General features: G+C 44.9%; 1 long non-coding RNA gene across 1 annotated transcript in view; it reads right to left on the reverse strand.

Moving 5' to 3' along the window:
* Positions 1–13222, reverse strand: part of LOC100601618 — a 29980-nt gene extending 16758 nt beyond the window's left edge. The window contains exons 1-2 of the long non-coding RNA XR_001115212.2: positions 12701–13222; positions 11741–11962 (exon numbers count right to left, since the gene is read on the reverse strand). This is a non-coding gene — a long non-coding RNA (uncharacterized LOC100601618). The remainder of the gene's footprint in view (positions 1–11740; positions 11963–12700) is intronic.
* Between the last annotated feature and the right edge of the window lie 68 nt (positions 13223–13290).

Below are 13290 nucleotides of genomic sequence, written 5' to 3' on the forward strand. Positions count from 1 at the left end.
ACTGAAAGCCACCTCCATCACTCAATAAAGTCTCTGCATTCACCATCCTTCAAGTCCGTGTGACCTGATTCTTCCTGGACATAGGACAAGAACCCAGGTACCAAGAGGGCAGGGTGTAAAAGGCTGTCACCCTGATCCTCCACTGAGCTGGTAAACACTTAGCTGTCTGTGGACAGCAAATGCTAAAAGAGCATTGTTTGTAACACATGCCCCCTTGGGCTCCAGAGGTCACAGACAACCCCTAGACACTGCCACAGGCTGGTACAGGGTTTGTTCCTAATGGCTTCCAAAGGCAATCACCCCAGCTCCTGCTCCTGCTCTCCTGTGTGCTCCCCCTCCTGCAAAGGTTTTGAGTGCAGTGGCCAAGTAAACAAGCCACCAATGTTGCAAGTCCCATGAGGAGGTCAAGGGAACAATCCATCTCAGTATTATTCTCATCTTACAGATGAGAAAACCAAGCAATAGAGGTTGAGTAAACAGTCTAAGTTCAGTGAGAAGCAAGAATTTTACTTCCCTCTAGCCTTCACTGAACTTTGCTCATCAAAAGATGATGTAAGGATAACCTTCCAGTTCCATGGGAACTAATTTCATCAGCATCTCAGCCATCCTAGATGATTTGCATACATGACTTAATGCAGAAAGAGAAAGTTAAACTGACTTGAAGTCAACTGGCTCTACTGGCTACTGTCCTTTGAGATACTGTGATATTTGCATTGCATCATGGTTCTAGGGTATTCCAAAGACAGGTCTGCTCATTAATCCTCATACTTTCTCTCATTCACCAAGAATGTGATCCAGCTAAGGAAACAGATGAGAGCAACCAAGGCACGTGCTGGTGGAGCAGGTGTTGAATTCCTTCTCTGCATTTCTGCTCTTCTGCTCTTTAATTGCCTTCTGGCAGGATGTTCCTGATTGCAGAGGCAACACCTAAAGCTTAGCCAGCTTAACTGCTGGTCTGCACAATAACAAACCCTTCAGAATTTCAGCACTCATTTCTTCATCAAGGGTCCCAAAATTATGGTTGCGTATCACCTACTCATTTCCTCTTGGTTTAACCTCACATGCTTTCATACTACTGCTGACCATCTGTACATGTTACTCACCCCTTTCCTCCTTTCCTCTATTCAAATAAGCCAGGCTGGGTTAGCACTCCAGATGTACCCCTATTGATGGTTGGGCAAATAGGATACAGTTTCCTGAAAGAGTGACAACTTTGCTTCCTGGAATCCCTGCACAAAATGCTGGGTCACATATGGCCCTGAGGAGGGATTTGGTGGCAAAGAGATATCTGAGTTTAGTAGTTTCAAAGTACTATGGCTAGCTGTGGTTGCAAACTGTCTACCAGGTCACCCTGGGGTAGCATAGTAAATTCACAGGACTGTTGTCTGGTATTTTAAATTTTCCAAGGGAAAGACAGGATCCTCCATATCTGTTGAACACTGCACAAACTCAGGGGTTGTTCATGGTTTCAACATTAGATTACGTCATATTCCTTTCAGTGATGGCATATTTTGGGGAAGCCATGTTTTTGGCAGTTACTGTGACAAAAAGCAAGTGCCACAAGGAAATCAGTGTGGAACAGGAAATGAAGGTGGCAGTGCCCACTCTGATTCCAAAGTTTAAGGAGTTGTACAGTGCCCAACAGGCCACACATCCTATGAGCAAGTAATTGTGATGATTTGAGAATACAAAAAAATGTATTTTTTTGTTTCAATGTATCATTTTTTTTCAAATGGCCAATAAAAAGTTGCTAGCACATAAAGACTTTAAAGCAATTTGACCCTAACTAGTTAATAAATGAATCTGTTTGGTATTTCTTTGGGCCACAGATGCCATGAAAAACTTACTGAAGCACTAAGCGTTCTGCGACCGAGGAAGATTTAGAAACTTCTGGTCTGCTCAAGTCAGCCATGTTTCACAGCTCCCAAGAACTTCATTGGTACCTGATCCTATGACAAAGCATACTTGGGTCTTGGTTTTGGTTATCGTGGCTGTTTCATCTCACAGACTTTTACATATTTTCAGTGCTAAATGTGCCTACTACATGGGGCCTGTGAAGCCACGTGCCTCGGCCAGCACCTGCCTCAGCCTCCCTGGGCGTCTCTCCCTTTCCTCTGTGCTTAAGTCACACCAACCTCCTTTCCATTCCTCCAATCCGCCAAGCCCTGTCCCATCATAGGGGCTTCTTACTGATTCTCATCCTGGTTCACCTGTAGGTCCCATCTTAAATGCCACCTCATCAGAGAACCCTCCCGTGATTCTCTGTCTCATCACTCATTCATTTCCTTCATAGCATTTTGTCCTCTGCACATATCTATTTAGCTCTATGAGGACAGAGTCCAGGTCTGATCTGCTTACTACATTCATAGAATTTAGCTGGGTGCCTGATATGTAATTGTCACTCAATAAATAACCACAAGGTTAACAAGTGCCAGTTTAAATCATACACACATTTTAACTGGGGTCCTGTGCAGCCCAAAGCATTTCAGAAGGCTTTTCTGGCAAACAGCCCATCAGATAGACACGTGGGACAATTGCATCACTAGCCACAGGCAGAGACAGTCAAGGGCGGTGTTTGCAATCAAGAATCCCAGTTCTGCCACCTCCTTGCTGGCAGACATTGGGCAAGTTACTCATTCTGCCTCTACCAGCCATGTCTTTGCCTGGAAAAGGGTTGTTAAAAGTACTGACTATAAAGCTCTTAAGTAAAATCTGTCAAGAAACAAGCACTCTAAATAAAAGTTAGCTGCTTTTATTAGGACTAGGACAGTGTTCGAGGACTATCCCATGAACGCCCACACACCATTCTGAGAGGAAGGTTCTGCCTCAGAAACTGACAGGTCCAATGCCTCTTGCTTGTTTTAGAATAAAAGGCTCAATTCAAAAAATGATACATGGACAATTGATTCTTAGCCCCATTGGTATCCCCCACACAACTGATGATTAAAACCAAAAAAGAATCTGTTATGGAACTTTGATTATCCAGCTGGACAACAGAAATGGAGAATGTTAGGCAGTGATTGTCAATTTGTCTAGACTCGAACTGCTCTATGGCACCAAGCACATAGTGGAGTGTGTGTGCCTAATCCTTCCAATCCTTTGCTTGTCCCCTTCTAACCAGCTCTCTTCATGTTCTAGGCTTAAAAGTAAGCCCAGCGCACCGTGATGTTGTTCCAGTTGTACCTGGGGAGCTCCAGGGGCCAAGGGCTGCTCACAGTCACAGAGAGGAAATGCTACATGGCTCCTCTCCTTGCAGTGGGAAGAAGCATGAGTACCAGCCTTCATCTGTCCACACCTTAGTTACTGTTGCTCTTTCCTGGGTCTCCTTCACCCAGCCTCTCCCCTACCTGATCCTCATGTCTGGATGCCTCATTTTCACAACCCCCTGGAATCCCATCACTCTCCTCCCCAAGCACTATCTACACTTCCTATTTCATGCATACCCACATCTTAGAAAACCATTTCTCCCACTGGCTTCCTATAGACGGCCTAGCTAAGGGTAATATCTTTTCTGCTAACCTGAGTTGCTGTCACTTTATAAACTTTATATAGGATGGTCTTACAAGACAGATGGTACTGATGGACTCAGACACGTGATGTGTTTCAATCCCAGATTCTCCGTCTACTAGCTACATTTTTTATGGCAAGTTAGCTTTATTTCTCTGAGCCTCAGTCTCCTCACCTGTAAAGTGGGCAGAATAGTTTCCACCTCATAGCTTTGTTGTGAGTACTAGATGAGAAAACTCACACAAAACACACACCACAGTAACTGGTCCACAGGAAGCGCACCCAAAAACTCTACTACTGTGGTTTCTCAGGTCAACCCCTCATTTGGCAGGTCTCAGCTTAGACATCATTTCTTCTGGAAAGCCTTCCCTCACCGCCACCCCAAAGATGTGTGTGCATCTAAAGCACCCTTGCTGTGATTGTCATTGCAAGGTGTGTCACACTGCCATGTCATCGCCTCTTAGCTTTTTTTTCTTTTGCCCCCTAGAATACTGTGAGCACATTACTGGTGGGGGCAGTGTTCCTTCTACTGTGGCAGAGCAGCTGGCACAAAGTAAGTGCTCAGGACATATTCTGTCATATTAAAAATAGCTATCTATTTAGGCTGGGCGCAGCGACTCACACCTGTAATCCCAGCACTTTGGGAGGCCGAGGCGGGTGGATCACGAGGTCAGGAGTTCGAGACCATCCTGGCTAACATGGTGAAACCCCGTCTCTACTAAAAATACAAAAAAATTAGCCGGGCGTGATGGCGGGCACCTGTAGTCCCAGCTACTCAGGAGCCTGAGGCAGGAGAATGGTGTGAACCCGGGAGGCGGAGCTTGCAGTGAGCCGAGATCGAGCCACTGCACTCCAGCCTGGGCTACACAGTGAGACTCTGTCTCAAAAAAAAAAAAAAAAAAGCTATTTAAACAAGCAATCTAATAAAGATGAAATTTTGCTGTGTTATACACTTATTATTGCTACATTGTAGGACTAGACTCCCTTGGCAACCAAACACATTCTTTTTTATATTATTTAATTTTAGTAAGAGTTACCATATATAGATCCATCTTCTATGCCAAACGTAACTTAATCCTTCTATCAATTCTCTGAGGTAGATATTATCAGTAGTCCCATCTTATAAGGAAAATGAGGCTCAGAGAATTGAAGTAATTTGCCCAAGATCATCCAGCTAGTAGAACAGAGCTGGGACCCAAACCCAAGTCCGTTCATCTCTAGTGTCTGTTTGCTTTGCTGCCTTCAATAAGACTGAGGATGCCACTTTCCTTTTTGTTAAATTTTCTGGCCTCCCAAATACTGTAGAGTGGCATTTCATTATTATTGGCACCTACATAACAAACATGGTAATGCCTTTGATGTAAATTCGTTTGGTGACTAATCAACCCCACCTTGCCATATTTTTGTGTTTGGCATTATTTAACTTTCATGCCTCATCAAGTCTCCTTAACTGGGGTGTAACCGGTTGGTGATGGTGCCAAGGTCTTAAGATTCTTGCTATCTCTCCAGGTCTAAAAGGAACATCTCTCACCTATTAAAAAACATAAATGAAATTGAGTTTCTGTCTATTTGGCTGTTCCATGTTCAAGTAAAATGACTAGAAGATCATCACCAAGTCTGAAGGGTATTTGGAACAGCTTGATTTGGATCTGTGGTATACACAGCTTTCACACTGGGGGACCAGGGAGGCACCTCAAGAAGATAGACACACTTAGTAACCTTTGTGCTATTTGACTTTTTTTTTTTTTTTTTTTTTGAGACAGAGTCTCTCTCTGTGACCCAGGCTGGAGTGCAGTGATGCAATCACAGCTCACTGTAACCTCAGCCATCTGGGCTCTAGTGATCCTCCTGCCTCAGCCTCCTAAGTAGCTGGGACCACAGGCATGTGCCACCACACCTGGCTAATTTTTTAAATTTTTTTGTAGAGGTGGAGTTTCACCATGTTGCCCAGACTGATCTCAAACTCCTGGCCTCAAACAATCCTCCCTCCTCAGCCGCCCAAAGCGCTGGGATTACAGGTGTGAGCCACCATGCCCAGCATGGTTTATTTTAAACTAGAGGCATGAGTTACTTTTTAAAAGTACCATCAAGAATAAAAGATAGATAGATAGATAGATAGATAGATAGATAGATAGATAGACAGACAGATAGATAGAAGATAGATGATAGACAGAAGATAGATGATAGATGATAGATAGATAGATAGATAGATAGATAGATAGAAGATAGATGATAGATAGATAGATACAAGATAGATGATAGATAGATAGATGATAGATAGATAGATACAAGATAGATAGATAGATAGATAGATAGATAGATAGATAGATAGATAGATAGATAGACAGATAGATTTTCAAAGCCAAAAATTAGATAGAAAATGACAGGGCAGAAGACCAGGGGTCATAGTTATTTTCCAGAGCAGATTTCCAGAACAAGATACAATAAAAGCCTGATGAGTATTAATATAAATTTTCTGTGAATGGAGAAACAAATGCAGCCTTAAATGTGAGTCCCAAATCAACTGTCACAATGGAAGATGCTCCAAATTGCAGGCCCCGATTTTTGGTCAATCTATTTCTCTCCAGGAGAATTCTATGTGCTCTAGGGTGAGTAGCAGCAGGAATGTACTTTATTGGATGGTGCTTTAACAATTCATCCTATAAATGCAGGGGGTGCTGGTTAAAATTCAATAATTGTTGGTTGGAGTTAATGTTGATAGGGGACCCTCAGACAATAGATGCCAGGACTTCACCACAAACATCTGCCCACTCCATGTTATTCCCACCTTGTCTTGTTCTACCTGTCTCTACCAACAGCAATACCAGAACAACTGTTCTCATACCTTTCTAGCATAAGCATTTCTACATCTCAGCAATCCTACAACCTAGGACACACCCACTCCCTTCCAGTTGCCCACACACCCATTTCTTTCACTAGGATTACCAAAGAGTTGCATTTAGAAAGGAAAAAAAAAAGGTTTCCATATGCAAATGGCAAAATCAAGGTCAAGGTGGAACACTTGCTCTGCAGTCAGTCCAGTTGAGCAGGCCAAAAATCCCCACTGGAGTAATGAAATTCAGTAGTGACTGCATCTACCACCCTCTGCCCTTATCATGGGCCAAGGGTGGAAGGACAATATTGTAAACATGTGATCACAGTCATCTTTGAAGGGGAAGAAATTAATGAGGACATTGTAGGCCCTTTGAAAGTGAAGCTGATTCTAACCACCCAGCGGGTTCTCCCTGAACCACTGCTCAGACAGAGCTGATTTATCCAGATAGGGGAGTCGCAACAGAGAAAAAGTTTAATTCATGCAGAGCTGGCTGTACAGGAGACTGGAGTTTTATTATCACTCAAATCAGTCTCACTGAAGGCTCAGAGGTTAGTGGTTTTTCAAAGACAGCTTGGTGAGTAGGGAGCCAGGGAGTAAGGAATGCTGGTTGGTTGGGTTGAAGATGAAATCATAGGGAGTGGAAACTGTCTTCTTGTGTTGAGTTGGTTCCTGGGTGGGGCCCATCCGGTTGTCAGAAATGCAAAAACCTGAAAAGACATCTCCAAAGGCCAGTCTTAGATTCTAAAATAGTGATGTTATCTGCTGGAGTAATTGGGGAAGTTGCAAATCTTTATACCTCCTAAGTAATGGCTGGCTAGGCATACTTCCTAACAGAATTCAGGCCCCTCTCATCCTCCTAACTTGGCGGCCTTTCATTAGTTTTACAAGGGCAATTTAGTATCTGGGAAGGGCCATTATCATTTAATTAAATTTCTCCCAAAGTTAGCTTGGCCCACACCCAGGAATGAGCAAAGATACCCAGAAGCAAGATGGGGACAGTTAGGTCAGATCCCTTTCACTGTCATAATTTTCTCACTGTTATAATTTTTGCAAAGGCAATTTCCACTCTAGGAATCTTTTGCAAAGCATTAAAACAAAACAAAACATGTATTAGAAGGGCCACTAAAAAACTGAATGAGCTAACTCAAGCAGTTTTCTGCCTCCAGGAAATACCACACCTAAAACAGATGCTTCCTCATCACCATCCATAAAAGTACAACATTTCAGCAGTGACCTGGTAACTTGCATCCATCCCAGGAGAAGGTTCTCAGCTATGAGCACATGTAATTATATTTGAAATATGGACTATGGTCTAACTAGGTCTGTCAGATTATAAAATACAAATTCTTGATCCACTACATATTCTGCCTTTTGTGTGTGCTTCACTTATCTCTTCTTTCAGTAACTTTTTTCTTTTTTTCTGATTAGAAAAGTAATACAAGGTCATTGTAGACATTCTGGAAAATTTAAGAGATCATTAAAAAGAAAACAAAAATCATTCGCCTTCATACCACTCATATATACACTGTTAAATTTTGTGCTCTAGAACCTTCTGTTACCACTAGGGAACGTATCCAAGTCACGTGCCACCAAAATCACGTGGCACCAAAGTATGTTAGTGGTGGTGAACTAACCTCAATTCTTGCCTCCTCAGGAAACATGAGGTTTTCCTTGACCCCTTCGCAGTCCTCATGACAGGAATGCCTCACTTACTCAGCCCACAGCTCTCAATCCCTCATGGGAGGGGGAGCACACAGGTGAGCAGGTGCAGGAGCCAGAGCAAATGCTTTTGGGCACCGGCAGGACCAAAACTCTGTGCAGGCCCCACAGCAGCATCTAGGGTGGAGTACCCACGACCACTGGAGCCCCAGAGGATATATGTTACAGTGCACTTTTTTAGCTTTGCTGTCCATGGTTGGATTAAGTGTTTAACAACTCAGTGACCCCTCTGCCTTTTTGTAAGGGCAGAGGGTCAGTGTGACAGCCTTTAGCATCCTCACCCGTGGCACCTGAGATCTCATTCGGTGTCCAGGAAAAATCAAGTTGCATGAACGAATTGAAGGGTGGTGAATGTGGAGGATTTATTGCCAGTGGAAGTGGCTCTCCACAGGAAGGGGAGGTGGAAAGGGGAGGGACTGGGAAGGTATTCTTCCCCTGAAGTCCTGCCATCAAGTCACCCCTCTGAAGTCAAACTGCTTCTCTCCGGCATTCAGCTGCTTCTTCTCTTCTCCCCTTCTCTGCTCTTTGCCAGTGGAGCCTGGGGTTTTTATGGGTGCAGGATGTGGGGGCAGGGTGGGCCATGGGTGGTTTGGGAAACGGCAACATTGGAGTGGGAAAACAGGAATACATGTTCTCACTTTGGGCCGCGGCACCAGGCTTGAGGGTGGGTCTTTGCCAAGGACCCCCACCCTTTTCTGCCTAGAATTTCTCTGTCTCCTGTCCCTAACACTGAGAAGAAAGAATTTGACCAAAGGGCTTAAGACAGAGTGAGAGACCCAGGCAAGTTTTAGAACAGGAGTGAAAGTTTATTTAGAAAGTTTTAGAGCAGAAGGCCAGACACAGTGGCTCACGCCTGTAATCCCAGCACTTTGGGAGGCCAAGGCGGGTGGATTACTTGAGGTCAGGAGTTCGAGAATACCCTGGCCAACCTGGTGAGACCTCATCTCTACTAAAAATACAAAAATTAGCCGGGCATGGTAGCTGTAATCTCAGCTACTCAGGAGGCTGAGGCACGAGAATGGCTTGAACCCAGGAGGTGGAGGTTGCAGTGAGCTGAGATCGCGCCACTGCACTCCAGCCTGGGAGACAGAGCACAACTCCGTCTCAAAAAAAAAAATGTTAAAAAAAAAAAAAGAAGAAAGTTTTAGAGCAGGAACAAAAGGAAGTACACTTGGAAGAGGGACAGTGACTTGAGAGATTCAAGTGTATGGTTTAACCTTTGATTTGGGGTTGCATATGCTGTCTTGCTTCTGGGGGGTTGCCTTCCTTCTCCCCTGATTCTTCCCTTGGGGTGGGCTGCCCGCATGCACAGTGGCCTGCCAGCACTTGGGAGGGGCCACATACGCAGTATGTTTACCAAAATTGTACTCTTGTTCACTTGAGGCATTCTTCCCTTACTAGTTGAGTGTTCTTAGAAGAAGCTCATACACCAGTTAAATTCGACCATTTTCCCTCCTAGTGCGCATGCTTGAGCCCATTCGCCCAACTCCTAAGATCTTATCGGGAAGCTGCTGATCACCAGCTTCAGGTGTTCCATCTATTGGGAGACTGCCTTTCCCTGGTACCAGCTGTGACCAATTACTATTTTAGAGAGACAGTTTAATAACCATCTGACCCCCACCTGATGGTTGCCTGACCTTCCTGGTGGTGGTGGGCGGGGAGTGGGGGGGACCCTCTTCTGCCCTGCTCATGTCTGACTAGCTATCTGCTGTAACACTTCCACTCTTTTTTTGTTAAAAGCACGTATCTATGAGGCAGGAGGTAGAAGCTACTTCCCATACCCCTAGGCTAGAAGTATCCCTTCAAAAGCAACTGACCATTTGGGGGAAGAAGCCTTAGTTTTCATTATCCACACAATTGCCCCATTTCTGCACTTCACTAGCCAAACAAATCACTTGGACTCATGTAACAGACACGTGTGACTGTATCCATAATAGGTTCATTGCCCATTGCACACGGCAAGTCAATACGCCGAGAGGCCAGGTTGCAGCAGAGAAAGTAGGGTCACCAAAAGAGGAGACAGGAAGAAACCTTAAATCTCTCTCCTTGTGGCATTTGGGACTAGGGTTTTTAAGAGTTTAGGAGTGGGCCGATGTGTTGGAGATGGTTGATTGGTTGAAGAGTGCACAGTGAAGTCATGGGACAGGGTGAAGCTGTATTTTCATCCTGATCCCCTTTCTCTGTGGGGGTTTCCAAACTGAAATGTGGTAGAATTGGGGACCTGAAAAACAACTTAAGTGATTCTTAAACAAAAGCGTTCTGATTGTAATGTCAGAGATCCCATCTAAAGGAACAACAGGGATACAAATCAATTCCTACACAATCTTATGACCCTAATGTCAGAAATCCTATCTGCAGGAATAATGCAGATGCAAATGGTCAGGATCTAGTGCTACGTGACTTTGAGCAACAAGGAAGTGGGCCAACGTGCAACCTAATTAATGCTTAATTATAACTATATGTCTGCCCAGAACCCAGCACGCAATTCTTGTCAACCCTGTGAGGGTGGTTTCATGACTCTCAATGGCCTACCACTTTCCACCTAGTAGGGCAAACCTGCCTTGTCTATCATTTTCCTTGTAATAAGCCCATTCTCCTTGTCAGGGAGTGGTATACAGGTGATAAGCGAGACTTCGTGAAAAGGCTACGGAGCTTGTAGGGCAAATTATTTGCTCCTAAGAGACATCAACAGGACAAGATAGTCTTTTCTTATCCCAGATGTTACCAGTCCTTAGTGGATTGATGCCTAGAACTGCAGAGCTCCTTGGAAAACTAAGTCCAGGGCAACCTAACTGATGCAGATGTGAAATCTGTTCAAGTGACCTCTAGCAAGTCACTGCAAGTGACTGAATACAAAATAGACTGTTGCAAGAAAAGAGCAACTTGCAGAACAATATGTATAGTATGATCCCATTTATATAGCCAGATAGATATAAATACATAGAGAAGCATGAGAAGCTCTGCAGGAATGCTGGCACTGGTAACCTCTGGAAGCCACAGAAATCAGGGTTTCAACACTGTATTCTATGTATATTTGTATTGTTTGAAGTTTTTACAATAGCATGCATGCATGTGTTGCTTATGTAATCTTCTAAAGATTTTAATTTTTATAAGTACACATGGCTTCTCCTTTATCTGAAATGTGTACTAGATGATGAAAGCATTCTTCTAGGAGAAAATAAGTTTTTGTGGCCAAAAAAATTATTTAAGTTATTTTTGGTTTTTTGGGGGTTGCCTCCATCTCACAGCTTAATCATCAGTCACATTAACCTTGCAGCTCAGCATGCCCTGTTTGTCAGCAGACCTTCCTCACTCATAGGGTAAGCCATAGAAAGCTTATGGGTATCGGTTCATTTTGCCTGGGATCAGGGTCTGGATTATGAAGCGGGACATGTTGATAAACCTCTTCTCCAAAATCAGGTCAATGGGCATTCGGCTGATATTACCAGAATGCTGGCTGGCCGTGTACAGCCTGTCTCAGAGAGTGGGCTGTGGCCCCCACGTTAGAACAACCTGCCAATGACCACATTAGAACCTCCATTGTTAAAATGCAGGTTCCTGAGCCCCATCCCAGATCTGAATCACAATCTCCGAGCATCAGCCCCAAGAACCTGAATTTTGTTGTTACACGCAGATAAAGTACGAGAACCACTTCCTCCATGGGTGAACTGAACTTACCAAAATAGTCAGTCCCGAGGGGCAGAGATGGCGTAGGTGCCAGTTCTTCTTTCTCATCCTAGATGCTCAGAGTCAAATTCGTGGCTCAGCAATAGCCAAGTGATTTCACTGTGGGAGGACAATTCAGAGCCCTGTTCCAGGCTCCTCACATTGATTCTCTCTGTCTTCTTCCACTCTTCTTTGTGGTCTTTGATGTCCCCTTGTGAGCTACGAAAAGACTTTCTGGGACACGACAGGATAAAAAAATAAATAAGTGCAAGCAGCCATTCATTAACATTTAGCCAGGATGCTGCTTTAACTGCATCCCATCATATCTCATTAATCTTCACACCAGTCCTAAGATCAGGTACTATCATTAACCCGATTTTACAGATGTGAGGGACTGAGGCTTAACGAAGGTAAGTAACTTGCAGGTACGGGTATCCAGCTCTCTAACTCCACAGCCCATGCTCTTAAAACCCTATTACTTGTCCCTGGTGGAGGTGAACACTGGGGGCCCTTTCATATAGGACTAGCCCTCGGGCTGCAATCTGAGCGGAAAAGGGAGGATGAGGGCATACTTCGAAGCTTCTTTTGCATAACTGGCGCTGGATTTTCACTGAGACTTTACGTTACAGTTTTGTTTTTTTTTTTAATTTTGAAGGTGCTTTTATGAACACATGAATAAAATATTTGTGTCACGTTGAACCTTGTCTTATTTTATGCATGTATTTATTTATGGGGGGGCACAAGGACTCATCTGTGGTGGTGCAGCCACTATAAATAAATTAGCGAAACTACTTCACGTCAACTTCTGTTCAGTACACTTTAGTGATGGATCAGAGGAAATTAATACACGTTTACAAAAGCCCCTCCCGCAGTTGTTACATATGCCTCAGAGATACCAGTTGTGAAAAGTGCAGGTGCACTTACACACATACACACACACACCCCACAAATGGTATCATACAAAAAACATACCTGCAATCTGCTTTGTCCACTTAATTGTATATCTTGGATACAGAACTTGTTTCACTGGAAGGCTAAAAGGCAAAGTCTGGGGAGGCCTAGAGGACACAGGGGATGGGAGGAGGCGCTCTGAGCTGGATGTAAGGTCTCCACCCCCCGCCAGAGCACAAGGTCGGATAACCAGTGGGACTGCCGGCTTGGCTGCCAGGGCCCTCCCCTGCCGAAACAAACGGCTGGAGGGAGGAAGTGTGCGGCTGGGAAGCTCCGCTGCTCTCGCCCGGGTTTCCCATTTCCCCCTTCCCGCGCTGAGACGGCGAGGAAAGTTAGCCCGGAAGTCTGCGCCCGCCTCAAACCCGGCCTGGTCCCAGCCACCGCCCCAGGAACTTCCCCCGCCGCAGGGGCCGAGGTCCAGAGCAGGGATGGAGAAGTGGACCCGCGCGGGTGGACTCCGGGGCGCGGGGGGACTCCTGGGCGCGGGGGCACTCCGAGGCGCGGGTGGACTGGGGGCGCGGGTACCGTCTCGCAGCGACCTCTGTCGGCGGCTCTGGGGATGGCCCGCATCTGTCTGCGTGTACCTGGTATACGTGCAGGTACGTGTTCCT

This window comes from Nomascus leucogenys, chromosome 2, assembly GCF_006542625.1.
Source record: "Nomascus leucogenys isolate Asia chromosome 2, Asia_NLE_v1, whole genome shotgun sequence".
Classification (NCBI taxonomy): domain Eukaryota; kingdom Metazoa; phylum Chordata; class Mammalia; order Primates; family Hylobatidae; genus Nomascus; species Nomascus leucogenys.